A 17,345-nucleotide genomic window follows, 5' to 3' on the forward strand; every position below is an offset into this window, starting at 1 on the left:
TTTGTATTCTCTCTCTCTCTCTCTCTATATATATATATGTGTGTGTATGTGTGTGTGTGTGTGTGTGTGTGTTTTCTTGCATGTCTCGGCTGCTTGGTGTTTTGGGTTGTATTGCATTTGCTTTGGCTCTAAGTGTGTGATTGTGTGTGTGTGTGTGTGTGTGTTCTTGCATGTCTCGGTTGCTTTGTGTTTTGGGTGGTATTGCATTTGTTTTGACTCTAAGTGTGTAATTATATGTTGTATTTTGTGTGTGTGTGTGTGTGTGTTCTTTACATTTCTCTGCTACTTTGTGTTTTGGGTGGTATTGCATTTGTTTTGGCTCTAAGTGTATGATTATGTGTTGTATTCAATATGTGTGTGTGTGTCTATGCATCTGTGTATCTATGCGTCTTGTGGAATTAAAGTCTACAATGATGGTAGGATGTGAATTTCTCCCATGACTAGGACTATGCAAAACCGGGTACCCGAATCGGTTTTGCCATTTTCTGACCCAACCCAAATATTCGGGTACCCCAATTAGTATACCTGGTAACTGAACCAATTTTTAGGTTCGATTACCGGGTACCCAGTTTTCGAACCAAATTTGTTTCTCTAAATTGCCTTAAATTTTTACATTGCAAAATAATTCTACTTCTAGAATTCATTAAGTTGATTTAACATACACCAAACATCAAATTTCTTACATTATAACTACTACAAACAAATGCAGTTCATAATTTGCAGAAGAAAAAAAAGAGTTATTAAAGTTTTTTTCATTTATTCCACCAAAAAGTGCATAGAAAATTAGAAATAAAAAAAGTCTTATACATTTATTCCACCAAACATAACACTGCAGCACAGCAAATGCCCACAAAATGCCCAACAGACTTCCACCCAAAAACTAGCATAACTACCATCAGAATCAACACTGCAATTTATTAAAGATGACAAATATAAGTAATTAAAACCCAGCAAAATTTACTCATCATTATAAGCAATTCAATTAACTCAAAATAAATCAAAAGTGAACTTTGAAGTTAGCCGTGACTGTGACATTTTGTTTCACTGGAAATACAAATATTAAACTAAATATGAAAAAAAAAAATTGGTAAATAACAAAAACTACAAGAAGAAAGTGGTTGAAATTCAGAAAATGAAGAAACATTAGTAAGCTAATTAGGCCATTCAAGACAATATTCCCAAGTAAAGAAAGAAGGGTAGACAACTCTTAGTCCTAGTCACTCAAAACTTAAAAAAAAAAAAAAAAATTAAATCATCCAACTAGACAATGAAATAAAAACCAATCTACTGCGAATGGTAATAAAATAAGATGCTAAAATTACAAAGAGATGAGGAAACAAAGTGCAAACTGGAGTTTCACCAAACCAAGAATTATCCCAACACAAAGTGCATAAATTATGGAGAAGAGGTTTCAATAAACCAAAATGTACTGATAACAGTAGAGATTGTTACAGGTACATTTTGGTTTACAGAGACCTTCCCTTCATAGGCCATAGTAGAGGAAGAAGAAGGTTACAACAATTTTATAGCCTTTGTGAGTTAAAATTTTGTTGGTAAAAAATTTGTGAGGAAAAACTCCAAAATTGTGTGTTTGTACTTGTTTACGTCAGTTGGTCAAATCTATTAGTCTAAGGGAGAAAAAAAATTAAACTTGGTCGTTTATGTTTTTTGTCAAATTGGAAGGAGGCGAGATGGGACAACATAAGAGCAGTGATTGGGTGTTGCTAGGACCAGAGTTATAAGTGGTGTAGATCAGATAATGGTTGGTTTAAGATATACACTGACCATGTGATGTTTTTTGTCAATTTGACCTTTGAAATGTGGGAAGGGTTTGATTGGTTGGTGTGTTGTGGATTTTGAAAGAGTTTTAATAATGGATAATTTGTTGACTCAAAAGGGCAAATCTAAAGTGATCAAATTACCTCTCTCCAAATTTATTCAAAAATTTACTCTTCATTTTTGGTTTTTTTTTTTTTTTTAATTTTACAAATTTAAATCCATCCCTAATGAAAAATATTATAATCGTGTTACACTCTCATTTTCAACCTCTCATTATATATATGTGTGTGTGGTTTTTCTCATAAAGTTAAATGATATATGAAATGAGTAATCGAAGCAAAATAGGTAATATAGAGGGGAGGCAAAATTGGGTAACTTGAACAATGAAAAATCTGTATTTTTTTGTGTATAATCTTTGCTAGTCTGTTTTGTATATCTCGGCTAGGTTGGATATTAGGTAAGGAAAAATGCATTTTTGTTTGGTTCTAAATAATAAGTTTTGTCTCCTTTGCATGGTACAATTATATATAAAAGAAAAATGGCTTCATATTTATAAATAAATGTGGGTTGCTGGATTTAGGATTTTGTGTGATTTGTGATTTAAGTGAGATGCTTTGCTTGATAAATACCCCTGCATGTTTTTTGCTAGACTATGTTTGGGAAGAGCTTGATTTGAGATCTAAGTGAAATGTTTTGTTTGATAATGCCTTGCATGTTTGGCTGAGCTAATTTTTCATTGGCTATGTATTAGATCTAGTTCCAAAGGAATGAGTTTTCATGTTGCATGTTATTTAAATATATGTATATGGCTTTCTTATGAAATTAGATGTTGATGATAATGCTTAATTTGGGGTGTAGTTGGCACTATAGAGAGGAGTTGGGTTCGACTTAGGTTGAAGAGTGGAGAAAATTTTATATAGTGCAGATTTTTAGTGACGGGAAATGTTGATGTTGGCTTGTTGAATATTGAATGGATATATATTTATCTAGAATGAGACTTTATCATTTAAATTAACTATTCTTTTTACTTATATACATATATAGGTGTGTATAAAGGTGTATTTGGTGGTTTCTTCTTTAAAATGGGATGTTGGTTTAATTTGGAGATAGTTTGCCAATTAAAGAGTAAGTGGAGAGTTTTTAGACATGTTAGAAAAAAAAAGCCTAACCCTTCCTTAAGCTTGCATGTCGCAATATTTGTTTGATTTTGGCATTTACCCTTATTAATTTGCATTATGAATTCCTTTAACTTGTTTATTTAAATCACATCCTATCACGTTGCTTTTGAATGTACCATTGTGGAATTTGCCTTAATTTTGGAAATATTACTTTTGGGAGGATCCATTCTTATATAAACAATGTACTAATCAAGTGATAAGAAGATGTGCACTAGATGAAGAAACAAAGATGTGATTTTGACAGTGGCGAACATTATTCACCACTGTCATTCGTTGGAAGTTGGAGGACATTTTGGAGCAACAAAGATGGGCGCCAAAGTGCTACAATCAGGATTTTTTCTAGCCCTCTCTTTTTAAAGATGTTTATCATTATGTTATGAGTTGTAATGCATGCCAAATGGCTAGGAATATTTTTAGGAAAAATGAAATGCCTTTTAATAATATTTTAGAAATTGAATTGTTTGATGTTTGGGGTATAGATTTCATGGGACCTTTCCCTTCATCTTTTTCTAACCGTTATATTCTTGAAGTTGTAGATTATGTCTCAAAATGGGTGGAAGTTGTAGCATTACCTACTAATGATGCTAGAGTGGTAGTCAAGTCCATAAAGAATAATATTTTTACGAGGTTTGGCACACCGAGAGAAATTAAAAATGATGGAGGTTCACACTTTTGCAACCGACAATTCAAAACATTATTGAGCAAATATGGAGTTACACATAGAATAGCTATGCCATACCATATGCAAACAAGTGGCCAAATGGAAGTGTCCAATAGGGAGCTAAAGCGAATCTTAGAAAAAATGGCAAATACATCACAGAAAGATTGGTCGCTTAAGCTTTATGACACATTTTGGGCATATAGAATGACATTTAAAACACCAATAGGGATGTCACCCTATAGGTTGGTCTACGAGAACGCATGCCACCTTTCGGTAGAATTGGAGCATCAGTCTTATTAGGCAATGAAGTTTTTAAACTTCAATCCAAAGGCAACGGGAGAAAAAAGATTGTTACAACTCAATGAGATGGAAGAATCCTGCCACAATGGATATGAAACCTGAGACGTTCGAGTCAACAAGTGCTTCAGAGGAAGAAGCAATGAGACAAGAGATGCGAAACTTGAATCGTTTGTTTCTTCTTGATAGGTGTGTTGCAAGATCCGTTGTTCTTCTTATGTCTTATAGTTGATGTCGCAGATAAGTTGTCACACTGCCATGTCGATAGGTTAGAAGATGTTGGTTCTCAAGTAATTGAGCAAATACCTTCCCTTAGCAAGCCTGTTAGTAAACGGTCCCGTATACGCAGCGGAAACAAAAATTATAATATAACAGGATCGTTTACATGAGCCAAGATCAAGGGTATGATTTTACAATTTATATTAAATAAAATCTGCAGAAATATTCAACATGAGTTAAGAGAAACAAACGCACGTTTGGAGGCTCCACCACGATTGTCTTTGAACGTTTTGCTACCGATCCAAGTGTAGGATCGAACCCACGTAGTCCACACGAAGACAACCTCAAAAGAACCAAAGAGGGATTTGCTAGATCCTCTTTGGCTTCAAGATTCAAAGAAAAGAAATCATTGAAATTGATTTAGGCTGAAAAAGTTACTGCCGTGGGAGTGTCATATATGGGGCTGTGTGTGTTTTTATTTTTCAAAGAAAAATCTGTATTATTAAATTAACACACTTTTCTTTTTATAGTAAAACAATTTGCCCTAATCCCATACAGAAAGGCTTGGCTTCAACCCAACGCCTCATGTTCCAAACACTCCCAATTTGATTTATTTTAATTTCCATTATACTCAATTAAAATCAATTAATATATATAATTAACATTTAACAATAATGATAATTATTTAAATATGTCGAACACACATTTAAACGTAATTTCACTTATTTAATTTTTTCTAACAAATTAAATAAAGGCTACGACCTCAGCAAATTTAATTGCACTATGAAATTACCAAAATACCATTTCGCCTTAAAAACAAAAACCCATTCTTTCTTCTTGGATCTTAAATTGTCTTCTATGTGTGTGACTCATAGGCTCCTCATCATATCAGTAGTGTATATATCGCGATTAACACCAATTAATCGTCTCCTAATACACAGATCAAGATTGGCCCTAGCAAGGCATCATGGCCACCCGATAGATTCGATTCAGCAAAGTAGCGACCTGTCAACGATATAGTTACCGTGCATTCGATCCTTTCATCATACGTTATCTTGACGGACGAAGGCATAGAAATAGTGTCAACCTTCGGTTACTCTCGATATTATTTATCAGTTTCTAGACCAATGACTCGTATTATGAACTGATAGAGCACACACTCAATCCCCTGTGGCCACAGTTTTAGTGTCATTGCCATATATTGATTGCGCCGTGAGATAATTTTCTCCCATAGCCGGGAGTGATGAATCCTCTGTCAATCCCCTATAGTCTTGATACACTCTTTGATGTAGCCAATCACCACCATATTGACAGCTCTGAAAAAAATTACGTTAGGCTAGTGTCAACTACACCAATCGGTGCACAAGACGCTCCGATGATCTCAATTTAAGGATCACATGCACCACCATTCGTTAGAGGATTTGTTCCATAGACACTGGGGTTACCATCCATTGAAATCCTTTGGTGGGTCAGTCCATATGACTTGCTGTGGTGTAATCGCCTACAGCAAGCACCCATGTGTTGCAACGGTTGTCACCAAACAACCTTGACAGGTGAGATCAGTCACTGCCTTTCGACAGGGTCGTTCAACACTATGATAGCCTTATAATATTATCTATCCCTTACTCTACAAAATACTGGGGCTACGGAGTTTCTAGAATGACCACCATATGTGCTCATAGGGTTCTCACTATCAAGATTTGAAACACTTGTTACCCTCGTCATGGTTCTACCATTCTAAGTACATATATCAACATATTACAATAATATGATTACGCGTATAGATAAATCTTTTATTGATCAATGAATATTATTACAAAGAGTCAATTCTACAATAATTAATGGCTCTAGGGCATTTACTCTAACAAAGCCAACATAAAGGGATTCCCTTATTTTCTTGGTGGGGGAAAAACCTTTTTCAACTGTGTTCCTAGAAGCACTCTTATTTACAGAGAAGACCAAGAAATGACACGATAAGCACATTGTGAGAAAGGAAATTTGAGTGAGGGAGAAAGTATTATTGTTCAACTCGAGATTAAGACTCTTTCTGGGAAAGTTGCGATCGAGATGGTCTGAATCGTTTGTAGTAAGTAAAGTGATTCCACATGGAGCTATAGAAGTGAGTCATCTAATAAAGGGGACATTCAAGGTAAACGGGCAACAATTGAAACCCTACATAGAGAATGGCATAGAAGATGAAATGGTATCGATCTTTCTTCATGAACCAAAGTGAAGACATTAAGGCGTCAAGCTTTGGACGTTAACTAAGTGCTTATTAAGAGGCAACCCAAGTTTCTTTTTATTTTGTTTTTTTTTTATCATTATGTTGAGTTTTATTCTAAGTTTTGTTTGATTTGTGTTTATTTATGTTATATAGGTTCATTTTGTTTAGTTTGGCATGGAAGGCGTCCGAGACATGAAGTTTTAAAGTGGAAACACCATGCCGCGGCACAAATCAAAGCATGCCTCAACCAGAACCATGAAGGCAAAGTATGCCACGGCACAAGCAAATTTGTGTCGCAGCCAACCTGGTTTTGGAATTTTTAATTCCACAAACATGAGTTGTGTCGTGACACATGTAACCTATGTCGCGGCTCAATGTGAAAAGCAAGTACACATGCCACGGCACATGTAACCCATGTCGCGACCCAACGTAACAAGCCAATACACATGTCGTGGCACAATATACTCATATCGCAGCACGCATTCAAAAATTGAAGAAATAGCAAATAGAAACAACGCATGCCGCAGCACGCGTTCGAAAAAAAAGACTCTCTTTTAATTTATTCAGACTAAGACTTTTATTCTTAGAACTCTAACACTCTTTGCTCTCCAAACTCTTTCCTTTTTACAAACTCACTCCTTCACTTAGATTGAACATCGTCCCAACACATTTTTACTACAAGTAACTCAATTTCTCCTCCTTTTCAACAGGATTCAGTGTCCAAATCAAGAGAATCAATCAATTGGTGGTGCTAGAGTTTGAAATCGGGGATTTTTGGAAATTAGGAGGTAAAGTCTTTCTCTTCAACAAATTGATTGATTAACTGCACTAGTTAAGTAATTTTGTCTCTTGTCTATTCGATTGTGTGAATTTATTGAGGAGATAAAGCCTATTTGATAGAATCAACATGTTTAGTGATTAAATTTGAAGTGAGAGACGAGTTGTTGCAAGTTTGGGTAATTGGTGGCGGCTTATATTTGGTTGTGCAGATTGTTGGTTGACATTGGTGATTTTGCATATAATATAGTATTTTGGTGATTGTTATTGGGTGAGTTTGTGTTGTATGCATCAATTTTTTAATGTGAAGAGTTATTGTGTTTTGGTTGTTGAAAACGCAATGGGTCTTAAAAGATCAAGGAGTGAAGGAAGTAAGAAAGGAAAGAGTGTGACAGGAGGTAGGTTTGACAATAATCGATTTGTGAGTATGCAAGCCAAAGAGAGATATGAGGAACAAGCCCAAAGAATGAGAGGTTTTGTTGAGGAGCGCAGAATGTATTTTGGTGATACAGAGGTGTATGGAATTACGAAAGCAATTGAAGCACTAGAATGGTCCCAATTTTCTAAGGAACCAAAACCAGTTGTTGCGCCCATTGTGATAGAATCTTATGCCAATGCATCGAAGAGTTACAATGGACGGACTATGGTTAGGGGACAGGAAATTAGATTTGATGCCATGACAATTAATAAATTTTAAGGATTGTCGAATGTGGGTGATGATGTTTATGCTGAGTATTTGCAACATGTGAACCATGATGAGGTCATTAGGACATTAGCACGGAGCGAAGCAAGTTAGGTAATCACTTGTGGGGAATATAAAAAGTTTGATGGAAAGTACCTTTACGAGTTTGCTCGAACATGGCAATACTTTGTCTAATGGTGATGTAACTCATGTATTCCCCACAAGTGATTACTCATTAAACTTGTAAAGGTACTTTCCATCAAACTTGTATTCCCTACAAGTGATTACCCAACTTGCTTCGCTCTATGCTAATGTCCTAATTACCTCATCATGGTTCACATGTTGCAAATATTTGGCATAGGCATCATCATCCACATTCAACAATCCATAAAATTTATTAATCGTCATGGAATCGAACCTAATTTCCTTTCCCCTTACCATAGTCCGTCCATTGTAACTCTTCGGTGTATTGGCATAAAAATCCATCACAATGGGCGCAACAACCAGTTTTGGTTACTTAGAAAATTGGGACCATTCTAGTGCTTCAATTGCTTTCATAATTCCATACACCTCTGTTTTCGTAATTCCATACACCTCTGTATCACCAAAATACATCTTGCACTCCTCAACAAAACCTCTCATTCTTTGGGCTTGTTCCTCATATCTCTCTTCGGCTTGCATACTCACAAATTGATTATTATCAAACATGCCTCCTATCACACTCTTTTCTTTCGTACTTCCTTCACTCCTTGATCTTTTAAGACCCATTGTGTTTTCAACAACCAAAACACAATAACTCTTCACTTTACAAAATTGATGCACACAACACAAACTCATCTAATAACAATCACCAAAATACTATATTATATGCAAAATCACCAATGTCTCAACCAACAATCTGCACAACCAAATATACCAATTACCCAAACTCGCAACAACTCGTCTCTCATTTCAAATTTAATCACTAAACACGTTGAGTCTATCAAATAGCCTTTATCTCCTCAATAAATTCACACAATCGAATAGATAAGAGACAAAATTACTTAACTAGTGCAGTTAATCAATCAATTTGTTAAAGAGAAAGAATTTACCTCCTAATTTCGAAAAAATCCTCAATTTCAAACCCTAGCGCTGCCAATTGATTGATTCTCTTGATTTGGACACTGAATCCTGTTGAAAATGAGGAGAAATTGAGTTATTTGTAGCAAAAATGTGTTGGGACGATATTCAGTCTAAGTGAAAGAGTGAGATTTGTAAAAAGGAAAGAGTTTGGAGAGCAAAGGATGTTAGAGTTCTAAGAATAAAACTCGGGTCTTGAAAAATTAAAAGAGGGTTTTTTTTTTTTTTTTTTCGAACGCATGCCGCAACATGAGCAGATTGTGTGGCGGCATGCATTGTTTCTGTTTACTGTTTCTTCAATTTTTGAACGCATGTCGTGACATGTGTGCTAGCTTGTTACATTGGGTTGCGGCATTGGGGAAAAGTTCCTACCATTATTGGTGAAGAAAATAGGCTAAGAGGCAACCAAAAGGCCGATGGCAATGAAAGAAAATGAAAGGAGATCAAGAAAAGAAGGTTTGAGGGCAGTTTGGTAAAAACACCCTTTGCTTCTATGTTAGAATCCATATGTCACCAACGATACTCATTTAAGGGTGGGAATCTGAAATTTATTAAAACAATGGTAATAACCTTGGATTTCGCTAAACCTTGGGTGGGAACATATCGTTTACTCTTTAAAAAATAATAAATACCATTGATACATAAATTCTAGGCGAATCATTACGGAAATCTTAAGTAATATTTATCCTAACATTAATCAACATACAAATAGGAACCCCAATTCTACTAATACACACCAATCCCTTTGATTATAAGACACAATTACACCACGTATATAAATCCACACCTTAATTTCCTTGTTAATTACTAAACCATGAAGCTCAATCAAAATAATCTCCTTTAAACCAACCCGAGCACCGTCACCATCGTCCCTGAAGACCTCGACCACCTTTGGTTACTCTGCAATCTCATCACCCCCATGATGTCATCCTCTTTAAAACCACCCGCAAAGTCTCCAACTTCACCAAAAGCAAGGGCTCCACTCAAGTTAGACTTTGACCCGAGATCAAAATCACAAATATCAAATACGAAAAAGACTCCCCAATCATGCGAGTCAAAGGCAAGACCATCTCAGAAAATCCACACGTCGTCGTTGGCCCATTCCACACCGTCGAGATTGGAAACAACAAACAGTTTATTCTCACCAAGAAAATCTAGGATTTCGAATCTTTTTGTTCTTTACGTAGACAATTAAAGAAAACCCCCAACACAGACCTCACCACGATTCTCATGCAAAAAACAACTCACGTGTACATAGTTGGAAAAATGAGAACGACACTTGGTGAAAACATTGATGGAAATATTTTATTCGAAACGTTTTCCATGCTTTTGTTAAGCATATTGATTTCGAAGTGGTGAATTGTGTTATGATCGGGAGTCCTAGTAAGATAAAGTATGATTTTCGGAAATTGAGGATGAAAGCGATGGAACATAACAAGTCACACATGGCGTTGGTCAATATTGGAGAGGAATTTGTGGATTTAAGTGAGGTTTTGCAGGAGGTTAGGGTCAGAAGCAGATCCAGAAATTTCTGTTAGGGTAAGTCAAAATAAAAACTAATTGCACATTAATATTTTTGTCCATTAATATTTATGTTAGGGTGGGCAAAAATCCAGAAATTGTACATATTAATATTTTTTAAAAAAATAAGGGTGGGCCAACTAAGACTACATCCACCCCTGGTTGTGGTGATAAACTTGATTAAAGATACGAAAGCAGTGATGGAGATTCAAGTTTTTAAGGAGTTTTCGGAGATGTTATCAGGGAATTTGGAGAAGGCGTGTTATGGGCCGAAGAATGTGGATGTGGTACATGAGTTTAGGGTGATTAAGATGCTTTTGATTAGTGAGGATTTGGTGAAGAGTGCGGAGATTGAGAGGAGGCGTAAGTATGTGGAGTTGGTTAAATCAGTGAAGAGTGTTAGAGGGAAGGCACTTGTGTATTTGTCTAAGCATGTTTTCGATGAACAGTCGACAACTTTGACTAGAATTGCAACTAGACCTAGCAATATACGACCCGTACCCATGGGTAAACGGGTACCTGCACCTAATGGGCAAGTACGGGTATCCTTCCAAAAGACCCGTTTCATTCAAAGCGACACGTATCCGACCCGCCCATGAAATTTGCAGGTGGGTCGGGTAATACCTGTGGGTACCCACAATAGAATTTAAAAAAAAAAAATTTAAAATACAATTTTTTATTAATAAATATTCAAAATCCAAATAAGTAATAATTTACAAAAACAAAACAAACCTTAAAGACTAAAGTCAAACTCAAAACGCAACTCTCACTCTCTCAGACTACAGTCACAGACTCACAGTACACACTCAACTCTTTGCTCTCACACAGTAGCATCATGCTCACGACTCCCTCACAGCTCACTCACGCAGGACATAGCCACGGTTAGAGCTCACTGTCGCCGATGAATGGCAGCTCCCAAACCCAGGAGTACACACTCAACTCTCTTCTCTTACACAGCAGCAGCATGCTCACGACTCACTCAGTACTCACTCACGCAAGACGCAGCCACGATTAGAGCTCACTGTCGTCGACGAACGGCAGCTCCCAAACCTAGGAGTACATACTCAACTCTCTTCTCTCATGCAGCAGCAACACGCTCACGGCTCCCTCACAGCTCACTCACGCAGGACGCAGCCTTGGTTAGAGCTTATTGTCACTGACGAATGGTGGCTCCCAAACCCAGAAGTACACACTTAACTCTCTTCTCTAATGCAGCAGTAACACGCTCACGGCTCCCTCACAGCTCACTCACGCAAAGCGCAGCCATGGTTAGAGCTCACTATCGTCGACGAACGGCAGCTCCCAAACCCAGGCCGTCGTTGACGAAATAGCAGCAGTTGTAGCTCTCCTATCACTGTCATTCTGCTTCGACGACTATCATCTCAGTCTCAACTCTCTCGCGCTCACTCACGCCGACGAACAGTGGCTCCCAAACCCAGCCGCCGCCGACGATGAAATACCAGTAACTGTAGCTTACCTCTCACTCTCATTCTGCTCCGACGTGACTCTCAGTTCAATCTGAACTCTCTCACCCTGTCACGCCGACGAACAGTAGCTTTTGCTCTCTTCTCACTCTCATTCTCTCTCACTCCAACGTCGCCTAACTCTCAGCAGCAATCGTCACTCTCAAAGGTAAACGCTTTCACCAAGTTAGCAAATGCTTTAGGCAAACAAGACAATACATTTAACTACCATTATTTGCACCATGAAAATTGAGTTTTGATGCATTATTTGCATTGTGACTTGTGAGCATTGAGTTTTTTGTATGATTTCAAATTTCTATTAATGTTAGAATCATTATTTGCATTGTGATTTGTGAGCATTGATGTAACACCTGCTCTCTACTACTATTCTCATAGTTCATACTATGTAAAATATAGATATGTATATCATATGAAAGATAGTAGGCTCAAATTTTTTCTTTACTCATAAAATATAATTCTTTACAAATACAAAATACTATGTATTAAAAACTTTCTAATTAATACAAAATATCATAGCTGGTGGACACTGGTGCCAATACTCTCCGCTCCTTGACGTCCATCTGACCGCTGCTCCTCTTTCATGCAAAACAGAGAAGAACAACGGGGTGAGCACAACAATCCTTAGTAAGTAAATCCTCTACTACATGTCCCCGCAACTCACTCTTTGGTTCTTTCCTTACATACCGTTCTTCTATTTCTATTTTTCACTGTTTTTCTCTTTCTTTCTAATATTTTTATTCTCCTTTAACTCCGTTCTGCTCTTTTTATTCTTTCTTTCTCTTTGTTCTTATTCTCTGTTCTTTTTCTCTTATTCTTACTCACCAGGAAGGACAATCATGGTTCTCTCTTCTTCTCATCATACTCACTATGAAGGAAAATCATGGTTCTCGCCTGTATAAGCTCTACATGCAATTAATACAAAAGAACTGCATGTTTCTTTCTTCTACTCTCTAATTCTTTCCTTACAATTCTCGTTTACTCTCTCTCTCTTATACTTCATCTATTTTCTCTTTCTCATAACTCTTTTCTATTAACTCTTTTTAGTAGTCACGGCCTCATCTTACCGGAGAGACGGCTGAGACTCGCTCCCGCTCTACATGACTTCTCCTCATTCTAGCCGATCGGACTTGGTTATGCATGGATTCAGAACCTTTGGCCATTTGGGTGTACAATCTCTCTCTTAGGTACTTGGGTATAGCCCTCATCCGCATGCACTCTCACAAGCTACACCACTTCTCTTTCTCATACTCATGCCGCTTAATGCGGCGTACATGTGGGAATACTCTACCCATTACTCACGGGTTCCCCATCGCATAACCTACCCTATGCTCTTATCTCTCTTTTATTCTTTCTCATGTTTGCTCATCTGTTTCTCAATATAGCTTAACTCTTAGCTTTTCTCATCTCTGTTCTTTCTATTTCTATTCTTTCTCATTCTTACTTATTGGAATGTCACGACCTCATCTGACCGGAGGCATGGCTGGGCGTTAGCACTCTACATAACTTCCGCTCATTTCTCTATCGATCGGGTTTGGTCATGCATGGATTAGGAACCTTTGGCCATGTGAGTGTATTCTCTCTCTCTCTGAATGTCACGGCCCTATCTTACTGGAGGCACGGCTGGAACCTCATGTTCCACTTTGCGTGACGGTCACGACCTCATCTAACCAGAGGCATGGCCGGGGATCACAAAGCACCTACTCTCGTGACTTTACTCATCACTCACAGGTTCCCCATCGCACAACTTACTCTATTCTCTTCTTTAACTCTTGTGCACAAGATCTCTACTCTTTCTCTAGCTACTCATCATAATGTAGCTTAACTCTTAGAGTACTTCTCTAATCTTCCTCAACTTTTTCTCAAGTTCTTTCTCAATGCACACTTAATGCATATGGATGGTTCATGCTCATTAATGCACTTAAGAAATGCCAATATGCAATGTTGCAATAATTAAGGTTCATAACTCATTCTCATGCTTCTCTTAGGCATTTCATCAAACAACTCATGTGCATATCAAACTTCTTATCCAACTACAACTCTATTTCTCTCTTTGACCATCCAAAATTGGAAGTAAACTCCCTTCCATGGGCATAATCCCTTCCATGGAAGAACACTCCCAAAATATATACTCAATTTCATCTAACTTCATCTCAACTCATCACACATCTACACTCCTTATAAAGGATAAGTATCCAACAAACTCAACATGAGTACTTATCTCAATTTATTTTCTCAACAAGTAGACATATATCTCTACTCAATTTCTCAATAACATACATGTTTATCTCTACTCAAAAAAATTCTCAAATCTCAACTTGGGTTGGGATTTACTTACCTCATATTTGAGTAGTCTCCACTAAAGCTCTCTACTCTTGTTGGACCATAGCTTTCCCTTATTTCCTAAGCATAAACTTAGTAAGAACTTAACCCTTACATAAATAAAACTCATCTCTAGAGTAGGGATTCTTACCTCTTCTTGCTTAGGATCACTTCTTTGTCAAATTCCAACTCAAACTCTCAAAAATCCCTTGGAAGATTGAGTGAGGAATTGAGAGAAAATGGGAGATGAAGAGATGGTGGAGGAAGGGAAAAATGAAGGGGTTTAGAGAACTAAACCCTTATTAGCTCATATAATATACACTCTTTCCCATTTTGCCCTTACTTTTTCTTAAAAATTCCACCTTTATCCTTTAATTCTTTACAAACTCACCCCCATTCTACACTATTCTCCATGAAAATTTCCTTGCATTTTACTCCCCATTTTTCCTGCCAATTAGGGGTAGAATGGTCATTTTTCCCTTATGGAGAATTCTCTAGAAACCTCAAGAACTTTTCTGTTGTCTCGTCGCCGCGGCGAAGAACTTCCCGTCACCCCGACGAAACATTCCAGAATCGAGACCGCCAACACAGAACCAACGTCGCCGCGGCGAAGCTTCTTTCTCACCCCGGCGAAGGCTGCAACTCCAAAATCTGCCAAGTCTTGATCAATTCCATAGTAAACACTCAACCAAACCCAAAACATAAACTCAACCAAGGGCCAAACAAACAACATGAATAAGATACAACCTCATTTAGTAATCCTTTAGGCCATACCATAAACAATGGCTACGTATCTCAAGTGGGGCGTTACAATTGAGTTATTGGAGTTGACTGTTGACTGTTGAGTTGGAAAAATCCAGCCATTTGGTAGGGCTAGTTTGCTTGTAAAATATATGGGAGTTTTTTTTTTTTTTTTTTTTTTTTGGATGAATTGTTATGATTGGTTAAGTCTTATGCATATAGTAGTTCCACTCATGGGACTAAGAATTTGAGGTGCCATATGGCAAGTTGTCCTAAACGTATCATTAGTAGTGTAGATCAAATGATGATGGATTGTGATACTAAATTAAGATGTTTCAGGATTTCTCAAAAAAATTATTGTGAGAAGATGGCAATAGGAATCATAAAACATAATTATCCATATTCAATAGTGGAGCATGAAGGAATTAGGGATGTCCACATGTATCTAAATCATGAAGTTAAGCCTTATACTAGGAACACCACTAAGGCAGATTGCTTAAAGATATATTATAGGGAGAAGGAAAAGATTAAGCTTGCTTTAGAGAGGGTTTCGGGTAGAATATGCTTGACTTCTGATATTTGGAGTTCTTGTACTACTGATGGGTATATTTCTTTTAACGGTTCACTATGTTGATGAGAATTGGGAGTTACAAAATAGAATTCTTAATTTTTGCCATATTCCTCCTCCACACTCAGGGGCTCTTTTGTCAGAAATAGTGTATGATTTCTTAAAAGATTGGGGGATTAAAAAGAAAATCTTCTCTCTTACATTAGACAATGCAAGTAATAATGATAAAATGGAAGACATTTTAAAGAGTCAACTTTGTGTGCAAAATGTTTTATTATGTGGTGGTCCTTTTTTTCATGTGCGATGTTGTGCACATATCTTGAATCTCATAGTCCAAGAAAGGTTAAAGGTTAGTAGCGTGACTTTACATAAGATTCGTGAAAGTGTGAAATATGTTAAAGGAAGTGAGGCTAAAAGAATCAAGTTTGGAGAACTTGTTAAAAAAAATTGGCGAGAGAAGCTCAAAAGGATTGCGAATGGATGTTCCCACAAGATGGAATTCCACTTATTTAATGCTTGAAAGTGCGTTAATATACCGTCGTGTGTTTGTTCATTTATCACTAATAGATCCCAATTATAAAAGTTGTCCTTCAGATGAAGAATGGGATAGAGGGGTGAGGATTTGCAAGTTCTTGCAACCATTTTATGACATCACTACTCTTTTTTTCGAGTTCCCAATACCCCACAGCAAACTTGTATCTCAGAAATGTGTGGAGTTCAAGTGCGTTTATACGAAGAGATGAAAAATGAGGATAAAGTTGTTAGTACCATGGCAAGTCAAATAAAAGTAAAGTTTGACAAATAATTGGATTCTTATGGTGTTGTGTTAGCAATTGCAGCAATTTTGGACCCACGTTTCAAGTTTGAGTTTGTTGAGTTTTGTTTCAAAAAAGTTTATGGCCCAATAGTTGCATCAAGAAAGTTGGAGTTGGTCAAGCAAAAGTTGTATAAGCTTTTTACTGCTTATGAGGGTCTCCGTTGCAATGAGGTTCCCTGCGATCCTTGGGTACAGACTAGTAATCCTAATATCCTTAGAGATGATATTTGTGTAAGTCACTACTTCCTAAATATTTTTATATTCTTGTGACTAATAAGGTTTTGTTTACTTTGTAATTTTGCTTTATTAAATTTAAATATTTAAATGGTGCAGGAATTTGACTACTACAATAGTGACTTTAGTGCTACTAAGAAGTCCGAATTGGATACTTATTTGGGAGAGGCATTTGTTCGCATCAAATTTTGCAATTTGGATACCCTGGACCATTAGAAGAAAAATAGTGATCGATACCCGATACTTTCCATGAAGGCCTGTGATGTGATAAGTATATCAATAACAACTATTGCTTCAAAGTCCAGTTTTAGTGTTGGTAGCAAAGTGCTCAGTAAATATCGAAGTTTACTTTTACCGGAAAATACAGAGTCTTTGATATGCACCAAAACATGGATTTCTGGATATGAAGTTAAAGGTAACATTTTAATTTACATTTCACATGTTTTAATATTTTAGTTTGTTAATATATTACGATAGTTAACTTATATTTTGTTAATTGTAGAAGATGAAATTGATGATTTTCAGCTTGATGTGCCATTAAGCCAAGTGCCAATGGAGAAGAAAATTACAGAATCAAGGGCGGCTTCTAACGCCGTCAATGTGTAATAGACTTTGTTTGTTTAGTGTGTTTGGTTGAACAATTCTATATGTTTAATTGTTTAGTGTTTAGTGTTTACTATGTATGTATGTTGAATGTTGAACAATTTTATATGTTTAGTGTTTAC

The sequence above is a fragment of the Pistacia vera genome, unplaced genomic scaffold (genome assembly GCF_008641045.1).
Source record: "Pistacia vera cultivar Batoury unplaced genomic scaffold, PisVer_v2 Contig230, whole genome shotgun sequence".
NCBI lineage: Eukaryota > Viridiplantae > Streptophyta > Magnoliopsida > Sapindales > Anacardiaceae > Pistacia > Pistacia vera.